Source organism: Vicugna pacos, unplaced genomic scaffold (assembly GCF_048564905.1).
Source record: "Vicugna pacos unplaced genomic scaffold, VicPac4 scaffold_20, whole genome shotgun sequence".
NCBI classification, from domain to species: domain Eukaryota; kingdom Metazoa; phylum Chordata; class Mammalia; order Artiodactyla; family Camelidae; genus Vicugna; species Vicugna pacos.
The window spans coordinates 30,564,278-30,579,696 of NW_027328741.1; the positions used below are offsets into that span (position 1 = coordinate 30,564,278).

At 35.1% G+C, this 15,419-nt stretch overlaps 1 long non-coding RNA gene across 1 annotated transcript in view; it reads left to right on the forward strand.

The window, feature by feature from the left end:
- The window catches only part of LOC140694197 (uncharacterized), a 63,487-nt gene extending 48,340 nt beyond the window's left edge, over positions 1 to 15,147 (forward strand). Inside the window, exon 7 of the long non-coding RNA XR_012069948.1 lies at positions 15,045 to 15,147. This is a non-coding gene — a long non-coding RNA (uncharacterized lncRNA). The remainder of the gene's footprint in view (positions 1 to 15,044) is intronic.
- The last annotated feature ends 272 nt before the right edge of the window (positions 15,148 to 15,419 follow it).

A 15,419-nucleotide genomic window follows, 5' to 3' on the forward strand; every position in this document is an offset into this window, starting at 1 on the left:
CTTCTGTCTGAAATCAAGCTCAGTAAGGAGCTGGCGTTTTTGGTTTTCCTTTGTGAATTTGATGAATGATTGCATTACTGTTTTGTGTTTTCTTTTCCAAAATTTAATTGTGTGCTGGTTAATTCCAGGATAGTGATGTCTGAGTTTTTTTGTTTTTGTTTTTTTTCTCTTTCCCTTTTTAAATGTAAAATTGCACCATCCTGGAAATAGTTATCTCAGGGTATTAGGAATTATTTTTTAAAACATTCACCTCTCAAAATTCCTTCACTGGGCCTGGCAGCTCACACCATGACTCTATTGCTCTTTAGAGCTGCAATTTCAAAACATTTTATTGACATATATTTGATTTACAATGTTGTGTTAATTTCAGGTGTACAGCAGGGTGATTCAGTATATATATATTTTTTTCTTTTTCAGATTCTTTTCCACTGTAGGTTATTACAAGAAATTGAATATAGTTCCTTGTGATATACAGTAGGTCCTTGTGCTTATCTATTTAATATATAATGGTATATATATGTATCTGTTAATACAGCCTCTTTTTGGATGCAAACAACATAGGTTGGGGCTCGGAGCCTTGAAAAACGAACGCTACTAAGGCCATCCGCCCAGGCTTTGGGGGCTTTCTGAGTTTGTCTGCCCTCCAGGTGAAGGCAATGGCTCCTGTCATGGGATGTGATGGTGCTTGGGCATCAGGGCTCTTTCCTGTAGCCACCACTGGGTGTCCTCAGTGAGCAGGGCAGAAAAATTGATGCCTACTCTGAAGTGGACGGGGGGTTCTGTGGACAGTGTGTTCTCACAATATTATCTTTTTCTGAGTGGCAGGGGATAATTATTTGACAACTTCTCTGTGACTGACAAGAAATGTGTGTGATAGAGTAGCCTTTCACATCTTACTTCTTAAAGCAATCACTTTCCCTCCCTTTTTGTTACAAAAGAATTTATGTTGTTGGGAAAACTACTCGTTAGGTGGACTTACCATAGTCACAGCCTTATGCCACTTAACCATATTTTCTTCTTGTGCTTTCGAGAACATTGTAAAGCTGATAGAAAGAAAACAAGTAGGAGGGAATACTCCCAAACTCATTCTATGAGGCCACCATCAGTCTGATACCAAAAACAAGCAAAGACACCACCAAAAAAGAGAATTAAAGACCAATATCACAGAAGAACATAGATGCAAAAAATCCTCAAGAAAATACTAGCAAATAGAATGCAACAGCACATAAAAAAGATCATGCATCATGATCAAATGGGGTTCATCCCAGGGACACAAGTGTGGTTCAACACATGCAAATCAATGTAATACTTCACAACAACAGGAGAAAGGACTAAAACCACATGATAATCTCAATAGATGCAGAAAAATGCACTTAATAAAATTCAATGGAGAACTATAAAACATTGACGAAGGAAATTAAAGAAGTTTCTAAGAAATGGAAAGATACCCCATGGTCCTGGATTGGAAGAATCAATATTGTTAAAATAGTCATACTGTCCAAAGCAATCTACAGATTTAATGTGATCTCTATCAGATTACACAGGATATTTTTTATAGAATTTGAACCAATAATCTTAAATTTATATGGAATCACAAAAGACCCAGATTTGCCAAAGCAATATTGAAGAAAAAGAATGAAGCTGGAGGAATAACCCTCGCAAACTTCAGACAACACTACAGAGCTACAGTCATCAGAACAGAATGGTATTGACATACACACAGGCACATGGATCAATGGAACAGACTAGAAAGCCCAGAAATAAACCCACAGACCTACAGTCAATTAGTCTTTGACAAAGATAGGCAAGAAAATACAGTGAGTAAAGACAGTCTCTTCAGCAAATGGTGTTGGGAACACTGGACAGCAGCAGGTAAATCAATAACGTTAGAATAACTCCCACACACTATACACAAAAATAAACTGAAAATGGCTTAAAGAATTAAATATAAGACAAGACACTCTAAATCTCCTAGAAGAAAACATAGGCAAAACATTCTCTGACATAAATCTTAGCAATATCCTCCTCGGGCAGTCTACCTACAATAGAACTCCTAGACACCTCTTCATACCACGATTCCACAGTGTTCAAAAGAGTAATTCACTTGTGCAGCTGGGTAATAATCCACAGATGCCAGACCACTGGGCTTTTCTAGATTTCTTGTAATGTCAAAGAAATCCAGAACAGTCATTAGCTATTTGAAGAAATCTTTGGTATCTCATTTTACAGTTAAAATTTTTTATTTCATTTTTCTAAAATTCAAAACTTCTGATTATATTAAAGCATAATCATACAGACACCCTTTTCAGGTGTACACACTACACTTTTTTCTTATCATTATAAACAAAGTTCAATTAATCAAGAAGTTACAATGAATTACAAATTATGTGCTAGGAAATGAAGCAGATACATAACATGTGAAAAAGAGCAATCTTTATGATAGTTTGGAATCTAGCTGGAGATCTAAGTACTATGTTGTGCCATCAATTACTTGGTTTTGTGTTAATTCCAGATATATAAAAGAATTTTCAAGAAATCTTGTGTGACTAGAAATATGACATAGCTTTGCACCTGAAGGACACTCAGTAAATACTAAAGGAGGGAACAAATGAATGAACAAGAAGAACCAGCATAGCTGTGCAGATACATAGGATTGAGCAGGGTTTTCAACAACCAGCAACACAAAATCTGCTCCTCGCCAAAAAGAGCCCTCAAGTCTAAACACACACCTGAAATATTTCATTGAGTCTAAAGGCACTTATTTGTTTTCATGTCTCAGCTTCTCAGAAATTGATGAGATGGCATAATTTAAAGAGTAGCATTTTTTCTTTCTAATAGTTAAAATAAATGTGTATCTCAAGCTTCTTAAATTTGATCAAACATATCGATTGACCTAAACAAATGTTATTGTATGTAATATGATTTCAAAATTAATCACTTAATACATGCAAATTTAGATCCCTAATTATAACTTTTAATATTCATAACAGCTCAAAAACTTAATGAAATCTTGTGATGTCAAATCCTGTGAATTCTAATTCTTAAAGTTTCAAAACATAAAACAACAAAATTACAACCACTACAAACTCATACAGCACAGCTTAAAATCTAGAGCATGCAGAATCTACAATATTACTGCAAACGGTGCTGTGAGGTAAACAACTGTCGATATTGTAGACAAACCTCAGTTATAGAAACACTGAAGATATTCTTTCCTTTTTACACTAAAAGGTGGAAACCTGGGGAAAAGAAAATAGTTTTTGTTGCTGTAACTTTATAAACAAAGAATAAAATACTAACCATCTTAACATGTAGAAATTTTACTGAAAAACAAAAGGTGTTAACTTCGTATTAATGAATTTAATATTCATTTATAAATTACTCTAATTAAAACTCATACAATCAACATAATGCAGTAACATAATACAAGCAACCTGTTATATTTTATTTTGACCAGGGGAGATGTCATTTAAAAAAAAAAAAAGGAAGCAATGAATTTGCCAATGTCTGACTATTATCAGGTAGCTAGGGAAACATTTTGCAGTCTACTGGAAAAGTGCAAACAGGCATGAATAAAACTGCTGACACAACCTTAGTACAGCATCCTAGTCTAATTAGTATAGGAAGATACATCAAGGAAAGAGCTTCCTTACCAATTTTTTTTATCATTATCAGCCTCAATATCTGAATAGAAAAGGATATGAACTAGTGAAACATTAATCAATTAAGGGAAGAATAAACATAAAATCAGTAGGAGAATCTGCATATATCTATGCACCTACAGATATGTATGTGTGTATAGGAATTTCTCATAAGAATTACATAGTGAATCTGACTTTTGCTATGTACAGGGGTAACTAGTCACTTAATCTTTTTAGTCTTAAGACTCATCACTAGAAAATGAAATAACACTTGTTGAGTATCTGCAATATGCCCATCACTGTGTTAGCTGTTTTATGTAAATTATCTCAATCTCCAAAAGAATCCTACCAGATAATTAGTATTTACTACACATAAGCAAAACTCAGTCACCTAAATTTGATTCCACTGGCCAAGTCAGCCGAATTCCAAAGCTCTTTTCCTTTACTACATGGTACTATGTATATATAACATGAATGTGCACAAATACTGTCCACTACATAAATCATGACATAGCAATGGGACAGCTAGAGACTACTGTCTAATTTTTTTCTACATAACACACTTCTGTAGTGAGAATTAGTTCAATCATTCATCATTAAGTGATAAGGTCAGTATAATGTGAAAGTCACATTGGTCCAGAAATAATTGTCTCCTGCATAGCAATGTTCTAAAGCCATGAGGGACGAGCTTTCTCACAGAGTCTTAGCAATATATGATGACCTTAAGGAAAACACCTGACAATCCTGTGGAAGAGGGCAAATAGAGGCCAGTTAATGGATTCAAGAACTACTAGGATTTCTACAATGTTAGACTACCTGGCTGAGCTGTGAACACAAATAAACCATGAAAATGTTTCCCCATGTTTACTCAAAAAAAAAAAAAAAAAGAGAGAGAGAGTAGTATCTAAAAAACAAAGGCTACAACCTGGATCAGAATTTTTAATTTTGACAATTTATCTTTAACAGAATTGAATGCCCTCGTGGACCTACATTTCAAAGTAGAAGACTAACTGATATTGGGTGCAAATGTTCAGCTATACTAGAATTTTATGAGAACTCTTACCAGTTTTGCTAGTACAGAGATTACAAAGCTGCATAGTTCTGAGTGGCTTGTCTGTATTTTTAGGGTATGATTTTGCAGAACTTTAGGTTTTTTCCAGAGACACATATGTTGTTTTACAAGAGAACTGCCTGCATTATGGTATTGTAGAAAACTCAGTTTCACCATGAGCTTTATTCAGACCTAGTCTAAATTCTTCAGTATTTGCAGTTACAGAGTAAAACCAATCTACACTGAGAGGTTAAATAAACTTTATTTCTACTAAACACTAAAAAATTACTTTGTCAAAGCAAATCATTGCCCATTTTTATTTTTACTTTAAGAAATAAGAAAGAGTTGGAGTGAAATATTTGAAATAAACAAAAAATAGAAAATAACATCTTAAAATACAGATTATATTAATAGAAGTAGAATACATGATCTCAAAATTCTCAAAATTATGCTAAATTAAATGTAAATTCTAGTACATACTATATATTAAAAAAACAAATATTTTGAGTCAGTTTAAATTTTTTTTTAATTCCACAAGGAAGATGACATTCATTACAATAATAATACAGGTTTTTCCCTTAGAAGTAGTCTATAGGTAGCATATTTGAGATTATTTTCCTTATGAAAATATCAAATTATTAAGGAGTAAACAATATTTACCAATATTGGCCACAGAGAATAGACTTTACTAAGTTGGCTTCTTCATTTAAATCTTTTTCTGTAATGTGTCTAAGACATCACTAATATTTTAAAAATGTCAAATCCTAATCAAATTTTAACTCTGGTAAATTAAGTTACTAAAAGTTATCAATATTGAAAGTTATTAAATTTCCACTGTGATAAAACAAAATAGGAATCAAAATTAAACAGTCCTGCATATAATAAAATGTTTATTTAACAACTAGAGCTTACACTGCTTAGTAAGTGTTTTACTCTCCTCATTGAGATGACTGAAGGTTTCAGAACTAGGCTTCTGTCAATTTTCTAACTCTCAATCTCAAAAGGCTTTTGTTTCTTGATTCCTCCTTCCGTCCTTCCTGTCTGTGAAGAAAAAAGTGATCCCTATCATTCCCAAGACTAATATCAGTCCTTTTGATTTTGTCTACCCCATGTCTCTTCCAGAATCTTGCCCTTTTAATCATCTCCCTTCTGCTTAAAAGTTCAGTTGCTTTAATCTCATTTGTCTCTCTTTCCATGAACATTATTCTTCCTAAGTTTAAAAGATAATGTTGTTCCATGAAAATTACCTGTGTTTTGTGTATTCAGATACCCTGCTGTAAAATGTATCTCTTACTATGACTCACAGTAAAAAAAAAAAAAAAAAAAGCTTGAAAGTTACTAAACTAATCTTGTGCCTTCATTTCATAGATGTGAACATTGAACCCACAGATCGGATCTATCAAAATTCACTCACTCAGTAATAGAATCCTTGGCCTTTCAATTCTCTCTATGGACAGAGCTTTTCTTTACTTTTCAAACTATGTCATGACATGGTGTCATTTAGTGACGACCATTTGTCATTATCTTAAGGTTGTCTGTCAATAGACGCTTTATGTTAATATTAAATGAAAACTCAAGTTACTGATTCCAAGCAAGGTCAGAATTCTGGACCAAAACTATTAACATCTTCATTTTGTTCATGTGCATCTCTTTTATTATAGGTCCATGAAGTGCCATTTTTTTCTGTCACCTTCTCCCTTTCTAGGTCATACCTCAGATAATGCTATCTACCTTGGAGCTCAGACTCCATCCTATCTTGTGTGTCTGACTGTAGAGAAGGCAAATGTGTGTATTTTCCCAGTTTTCTAGGATGCTCTTTGTCTTGTGGGGTGACATATTGGAGACACTTTACAAAAATGTGTGCTGTTCGGAAAGTAACAGGACTTGCCTTACCCTGTGTGTAGGCTGGAAATGAAGGTCAGTGGTGGGCTTGGCAGTGGCAGCCGCATAGGCTTACTGAGCCGTCCTCCAGCAGGGGGCAGCACTTACTTTACTGCTAGTGGAAGGGAGGGAGAGAGTGTGCGTGTGGGGGGGTAATTTACAATAACTGTAGTATGTGCTTTACTATGTTAAAGAGCTCCTCCCTTCACTCTTGAAATAATTTGATTTCTTTGAATTTGATTTTTGTATAAAGATCTACAGAATTAAATTAGCTGTATTCAAAGAAGTTTAAAAACCCTCCCATCTTTAATAACAATTTTACCATGATTTATCATCATGTTTGTTTAAGGACCATTTAACATTTTTTTTAATAGAAGAAAAAACATTTTAACTTTCAAAAATATATTTATTATTTTCTAATTATGCATTTATTACATTTATTTTGAAGTAAAACCTGTAATCATTAATCACTTAGAAAAATCACTGTTAACATTTTTCTATGTGCAATTTTTTAATGTATAAATAAATTTTTTAAATATACAGCTAGACTGAAGCAATATGCTGTATACCAGAAATTGACACAGCATTGTAAACTAACTGTATTTCAATTAAAAAAAATCTAGAAGAAAACATAGGCAAAACATTCTCTGAAATATATCTTAGCAATGTTCTCCTAGGGCAGTAAACCCAGACAATAGAAATAAAAGCAAAAATAAACAAATGAGACCTAATTGAACTTATAATCTTTTCACAGCAAATAAAACAATACACAAAACAAAATGACAACCTATAGAATGGGAGAAAATATTTGCGAATGATGAAACTGACAAGGGCTTAATTCCCAGAATGTTAAAAAAAAAAACAGCTGATACAACTTAATAACAAAAAACCAAACAGTCCTATCCAAAAATGGACAGAAGACCTAAACAAGTAATTCTCCCATGAAGACGAACAAATGGCCAATAGGCACATGAAGAAATGCTCAGTATCGCTAATTATCAGAGAAATGCAAATTAAAACTACAATGAGGTATCACCTCACACCAATCAGAATGGTCATCATTCAAAATTCCACAAATGATAAATGCTGGAGAAAGTGTGGAAAAAAGGGAACACTCCTACAGTGCTGGTGGGAATGTAGTTTGTTGCAGCTATTATGAAAAGCAGTATGGAGATTCCTTAAAAAACTAAAAACAGACCTAACCTATGACCCAGCAATCCCACTGCTGGGCATACATCTGGAGGGAACTCTAATTCAAAAAGACACATGCACCCCAATAGCAGCACTATTTACTATAACCAACCTAAAATGTCCATCAAAAGATTACTGGATAAACAAGCTGTGGTATATTTACATAATGAAATACTACTCAGCCATATAAAAGAATAAAATAATGTCATTTGCAGCAACATGGATGGACTTGGAGATCATCAGCCTAAGCAAAGGAAGTCAGAATGAGAAAGAAAAATACCATATAATATCACTCATATGTGGAATCTAAATAAAGAATAAAAGACACTGATGGACTCATCTACAAGAGAGAAAGAGACTTGCAGACATAGTAAACAATCTTATGGTTACTGGGGGAAAGGGGATGGGGAGGGACGAATTGAGAGTTTGAGATATGCAAACATTAACTACTATATATAAAAACAGATTAAAAAAACAAATTTCTTCTCTATAGCACAGGGAAATATAGTCAATATCTTGTAGTAATCTATAATGAAAAAAGTATGAAATGAATATATTTGTGTATATGTATGACTGAAACGTTATGCTGATCACTAGAAATTGAAAAATTGTAACAGTATAATTTTAGAAAAGTTTAATTGACTAAAAAAAAAGAAAGTCAAGGAGAAGAGAAAATATATATATATATATATATATATATATATATATATATATATATATGTATGTATATTCAGCTAGATTCCTAGTCTTATCACTTAATGTGTAAGGGGAATGATGTTTTTCCCTCAGCCACCTTCTGGCAGGTTGATGCGTTGGGAGTCTCCCTGGGCCTCTCCATCACCTCTCAGTGTGGAGACTGTCCGCACTTCCTGCTAGAACTTTGGTGTTCTTATGGCTTTAGTTACTGCCTCTATGTTGGGATCCATATCTGCATCTCTAGTCCCTAAGGCTTTTTTATATTCTTCTAACTGCCTGTCAGAAATTTTCAACTGGATGTTTTATAGGCACCTCTTCATGTAAATCTTTACTCTCTCCTGGGGCTTTTAGCGTGCCCTACAAACTTTTTGCAATCATGTTGATGTATTTCTCTCTTGTCACCTTACTGTCCTACATTGTTCTCTCCCACCCCTTCTAGGCTGGTTTCCTAGCTTCTGAGCAACTCCTTCCTTCGCCTTGGCCTGGCTACTCATACATTCAGAGCCTGATCTCTGGGAAATGTTTTTGAACTCCTCTTTGACCTCCTTAAGACTGGGTCAAGTGCTTTAATGTACCCTGTGATACCTTTTTCCAGCATAGCATTTGTCACTTCATATAGTATTATTGTTGTCTGTTTACTAGACATAAGCTTCTTATTCACAACTTCCTAACACCTAGTCTGGGGCCTGGCACTTAGTAGGGATGTAATAAAAATTGGTTGGATTAGTGAGCAGTATTATGAAATGTCCGCAGTCTAATTAGCTGTAATTAGTATTCTACAAAGTTATTTTTAATGTCTTTGATGGTATTGGCATTTAATAGCATAAAGGTTCACCCAGTGTTTGGGCATTTTCCTTTCTTTTTTTGAGTACAGCACGAATGGGTTTTCATAGCTCAGTGTTCAGAAGAAGCCTCCCCTTTGCTTTCTCATGGGAGACTCAGCTGAGCTTAACATGCCTGGGTGGTGCATCTGATTAGGATAACAGAACCGGAGCTGTTACCCAGCTCTCCTGTGTCCTGCTTTATTGCCCTATTCAGCTGCTTATATGGCTCTTATGAGAACTTCATACAGGCTTCAGATTATTTTTACCTACCCTCAGACTCAATGGAGGTTAATTTAACAGTCTCATCCTCTCCCTACAGGATGTTGTTAGCTAATAATATGTTTGAAAAGAATTCTCTAACCTAACAACATCCCCACATCTGTTTAAACTTTGTTATTGAGACATTTGTGGAGCTGGCTCTTATTTATGATTTGCTCTTAGTATTTTGCTAATACCATGGTAAGGAATTGGCCCTTGTGTACGGAAGGAGGTACTTTTCTTTTGGTGGTTTCTGACCAGCTGGCAGTATCTGGCCCATAAAAAGCGGCCCTTACCCCCACTCCACACTTCTCTAGCCATTCCTTTCCTGGTTCTCTTGTTTCCTGAATATGTATTTCCCAGGTGCTCTTTTGGGCCTTGTCTTCTCATCATCTTCATCTTAAAACAATTGCAAAGATTATTGACAAATTTTACTTCTTGGTTATCATCTCAGATTGCAGTTGCTTCTTGCATATCCCATAAACCTGAGAGTGAGGCTTAGATAACTCAGGTACCTTATACGTCAACTGATTAAGCCGGGCTCTTTCCCCTTCCTTCACTGAAGTTCTGAGTTGCTCCTGTATTTGTAGTTTTTGAAGACTGTCACTATCACTGCTGTCATCTGGGCTCTGAACATGGACAGATCATGCCAGTTCTATTTCCCATAACATATCCTGAATCTCTCTATGATGCACAGCCTACCACGGTCAGTTCAGAAATGAATTTTCTCTGACCTGCTCACTACTCTTCCATCTGACCCCATCCTCCAATGCCTTGTGAAGGTGCACATTCACAGGGAGCCTCGGGTGCTTGTCTCTCCTAACTCTGCAATGCTAACCACCTGTTGCAAATTGCATAGTCCTACCAGTTCTGCCCCTCTTTAGCAGGACCTGGTAGTGCCTTTTCATGTGAATTCTCTGATTGTAAAACTTAAGCACCAGATGAAGATCTTTTGTAACTTTCTTTCAAAATTGTTCCAAGTTTAAATAGACCCTTGGCTTTCAGCAATTATCTGCTGTTTAAAAACAGTGCGGTTTTTTTTGGCTGGAGACCGTGGGCTCTTAAATACTGGTGCACCTCTAGAAAGATACAAGAATCATTTGGAATTGTTGTGACCTTGTCGACAGTCTTAAGTGAGTAGGCCATGGGACCAAGGTCAAAGTTCACAATAACTTGCATGTGTGTCAAGTGGGAAGTATATGTATGCATGTGCCAATAGCATGAGAAAGTATTCTGAACAATACGCATGCGCGGGCATAATAAAAAGACAATTGCATACGCCCGAGTACGCGCTTCACCCGCTTGTACTGCAATAAACTGCGGTTTTGCTCCATGTCAGCTCCTCACGCATCATGTCAGCTCCTTGTGTATTTTTCCACTTGGGCAGCTCACCTCCTCGCATCCCTCTCCAGACTCCTGCGGCTGACAGACCTAAACCAGTATTTCTCAGATTATTTCTAAGGCTGTAGTTTTGCTCATGCTACTTCCCTGTACCCCAAAACTATTCGTATTCCCGCTGCTTTCAGAATGTTTACGTAAGTTCCAGATAGCCTGGCATTCTGGGTGCATTACATATTGGCTTAGAACTATGTTTCCAACCTCATAACCTGCCATTTTACACCATATTCCTGGTATAACTCCTGTCACAGCCATATAAGTGTATCTGAGGCACTCTGGTCTGGGGTGCCCTGTTCATTCCCTCTCCCAAACCCTTCATCCTCTACATCATAAACTCTTCAGTTCCAGCTCCATCATAAGCATTCTCTGGCATGCCTAGATGAAAATAATACCACACTTATCACCTCTAACACCTAAAACTTTGTACATTGGATGATAGTTTTTTTCTATGCACTGCTCCTACTCACTGGATGTTCTCACAGCAGGAATTTATATCTCTACAGCACCCAGCACATAATAAGCACTTGCTATTCTATTGATGAAGAAATTGTCACTTAATCAATTTCCACCTGTGATCCACCTGTTTGTAAGTTGAGAGTACTGTGGATTCATTGGTTTAGCTCCACACTATGAAAGTCTTCTTTGTGGAAAAACTTGTTCATAAAGGCGAAATTTCCCTTAGCTTACCATTATTCTGTTCCTCTAAACTTCTAACTCATTTTCAAGTTTACAGATAGGGCATGAGAGTCAAAGTGAGCCTGTGGACATATATATTTTTACTTGATAATTTGTAGAAATTTACCGGTATATTGAGAAGATGATCCGACTAGGACTCAGAATACAGACCTAAATTTGATTTCTACATTTCCACCTAAGCTTAGATAAGTCATTTAAAATCTCTTGGTCTTAGTTTCCTCTATAAGGGAAAAGTTGCATAAGATAGTTTCAGCTGTCAGTTTGGAATGAAAAAACCTATATAAATGCTTTTGAACAGGAGGCTGCAAACTTTTTTCTTTAAGGGACCAGTTAGTATTTTAGGCTTTGTTAGCAATAGAGTGTTGCAGCTCCTCAACTCTGCTATTAGTAGCTTGAAAGTGGCCATAAACAATATGTAAACTAGCATTTCACTATTTTATTTATGAGAACATTACTATATAGTTTCATTTTTATGAAATTATAAAACAAGCAATACTTATCTGTGCTTGAAAAAAGCTCAAAATTATGTCTGCCTTCAGGATGGTGGGTGTGGAGATTGACTGGGTAGGGACATGAGAGAGATTTAAAGGGTGATGGTAATGTTCTCCATCTTGATAGTGGCTTGGATCATATAGGTTGAACTCAAGTAATGGTACACTGGAGGTTTGTGTATTTCACTGAATATAATTTGCTTTCTCAATTTTAGTTAATATGCATGGAGTGTTTAGGGGTAAAGTGTATGGACATCTGCAACATGAAATGCATTAAAAACAAATGGTAAATAGATATAAGATAAATATAGTAGGCTACTGTAGAATCTAGGTGGGTTTATGGATGTTCACTTACATTTCTTCGAACCTTTCTATGTATTTGCAAATATTCCTAATTAAATGTTGCAGAAAAAATAATAAATGAATATATTGATATTTTCCTCGTCTGCCTTCTACCAGTTAAGGATTCTTTCCTGCAGATAATGATTGCTTGTCAGTTTTCCTACCAGTGCTTTTCCAACATGTTTATGTACGTCTGTCTGTATATGTCTGTATGTGTGTGTGTATATATGGGTCTATGTGGAATATGTAGGAATCATTTTCTTTTCCAATTTTACATGAGTAATAGGAAGAATGTATGTTCTCGAACTTATTTTTTCCCACTTAATGTCTTGATTGTGTTTCTTTGTCTATATATATATTATACATGTATATCTCCTTTGAATCATTGCAAAATATTCCACAGTAGAGGGATATATTTCCAAGATTATATATATATGTATTTCTTGGTGATATATATTTAGATATTTCCATTTTTCTCTCACAAATTGCTGCAGAGCAATTTGTAAAAGAAAAAACTATTTCTCTAGGGTAGACACTGAGAAATGGAACCACGAGTTTGTAGTATATTTTTTTTATATTAATAGATTGTCCTCCTGTAAAACTGTACCAGTAGTCCCTCCAGGAGAGATAAAATTACCTGTTTCTTTTGAACTTTCTGAGCATTGATTATCACTTTTTTCTTTTTTTTTTTTTTTTTTTGCTAATTTGATAGGATGCTGGTATCTTGTTGGGTTAATTTGCAGTGTCTGGTGACTACAGCTGAGCATATTTTTATGCTTGCACCATTTCCACTTCTTTACAGTCATGTGCTCATCTTCTTGCTCTCTTTTGTCTTATATTTTCTTTATTTTAGAAATTGTACTTGTTTTAAATTAATATTTTCATTATGGGCTTTTCCTAATCATTTATACCAAAATATTTTGCATAATCTGCCATTCCTCACTATTTCAATTGCCAAATGTGTTGCATATAAAACTCCATTTTATATGGATCCTTTCCTAGACACTGTTTTGTTTTGTTAATTTCTACCTCTGTTCTGTGCCAGTATCACACTGTAGTATGTAAGCTCTATGTAAGTGTTCATAAAATAAAACAAATGTGTGAAGTTTGTGTGAGTACCGTCTCTCCAATTTTGGCTTCTGTGTAGTATTAGCTTTATAAAAATCATTTAGGTAAATTTGCAGAAAAGGAAAATATATGTAGAAAAATAATGTATTCCTTCAAAATTGGGAGAACCAACTAAAGACATTTGGACATTACAGATAGAGCTCTATTTATTTTTTCTAAGAACTCCTGATTTGAAAATGTTAACCAGCTCTTACTTAGATGATACCAGTAGGTCTTACTGGTTCCTTTTCTCGCCGTTGCTTTATATATTTTTCTTGTATCAGATTTTTTAAAAGAAAATTTTAAAAATGAAAAATATACAATTACATTAAATTTCTGGAATTTAGTCTATGAGATTTGTCCTTTTTCTCATGTTAGACAGATAATATTTAAGAAAGTTTTCTCCCCCAACCAAAAAAAAATATATATATATATATGCCTCTAGAGGGCAGCATTCCTCATACAACAGACATGAGAAATCAAAAAAGAATTCCACTGTCCAAGTGAAGTTAAAGAAACAAAAGATAAACAAGCTTTTACAAGTTTCTTTCTTGTAAGATGTCTCAGAAACTTTAACATATTATTGTGCCTTATGAATCATCAATAGGCCACTATTATGGTACACAGTGTTTCTTCAAACTTAATCACAGAGACCTTTCTTCAAGGACCATCTCTAGTGACTACTCCTACAGAATACATTTGGAGACAATCTAGTAGACAAATTCTCTAGTTGACAAGTTTCAATTCCTTTTTTTATTCATAGACTTGCTCCTCTGATTTTTAAAACAGGTCTTTAGACATCCCCCTCTATTCACAGATCATGACTGAGAATGGAATAAGAATTTACCTTCATTTATTTTAGGGAAATCAGAAACATGGAGAACTTACTGCTTGGATTGCTCAAAGGACAACAGTGAAAGAAAGAAAAGAAGACAAAAGAAAAAGCAGGAAAGAAAGAGAGCGAGAGAGGGAAAGTCTGGTGCTATAACTAGTTGAGAGACCCCAGATTTAAAAACCACAGAGCAGTTGAGGTGTGCATAATAAAACATTTCCATATTTACCCAAACTCAGAATATTAAATACTTGAACTCCATTAACTTCTTTCCAGAGTCCATGTCAGCTGAAATTAAATTTCCTAATTTAAAGATCTGTTGTAAGCCTGATGAGATCTCTATAGATCTCTATAGATGAGATGTTCTTTAATTTTAACTTGTAGGAGAGCGCTTAAACAAAATACTCCCCTCTTTTGTTGTCATTTGGTCTTTCACTGAAATGATGAAAGCTGTTTTAGAATATAGACATGCCACCACTCCTCAAGTACTCCTGCAGAATACTCGGAGAATAATGGGGGTTGAGCCATGACTTCAAATGTAATACATGTGTCCAAATGTTTGATTGCTAAATAGCCTTTATCCATAAGAAATGTTTGAAATGTTCTTTTTTCTTTTTAATTTTGCATGACTATGAGGCATGCCACAAAGACAATGCAAGTACAGGCATACCTTGGAAACACTGCAGGCTCAATTCCAGACTACCGCAATGAAACCAATGTCACAACAAAGCAAGTCACAGGAGTTTTGTGGTTTCCTAGTGCATATAAAGGTATAGTTACAATATACTCTAGCCTGTTAAGTGCACAATAGCATTATGTCTAAAAACTATACATACCTTAATCAAAAAATACTTTATTGTTAAAAAATGCTAATCATCCACTGAGCTGACAGTGAGCTGTAATCTTTCTGGTGGTGGAGGGTCTTGCCTCCATATTGGTGGCTGCTGACAGACCAGGGCGGTGGTTGCTGGAAGCTGGGGTGGCGGTGGTAATTTCTAAAAATTAAGCAGT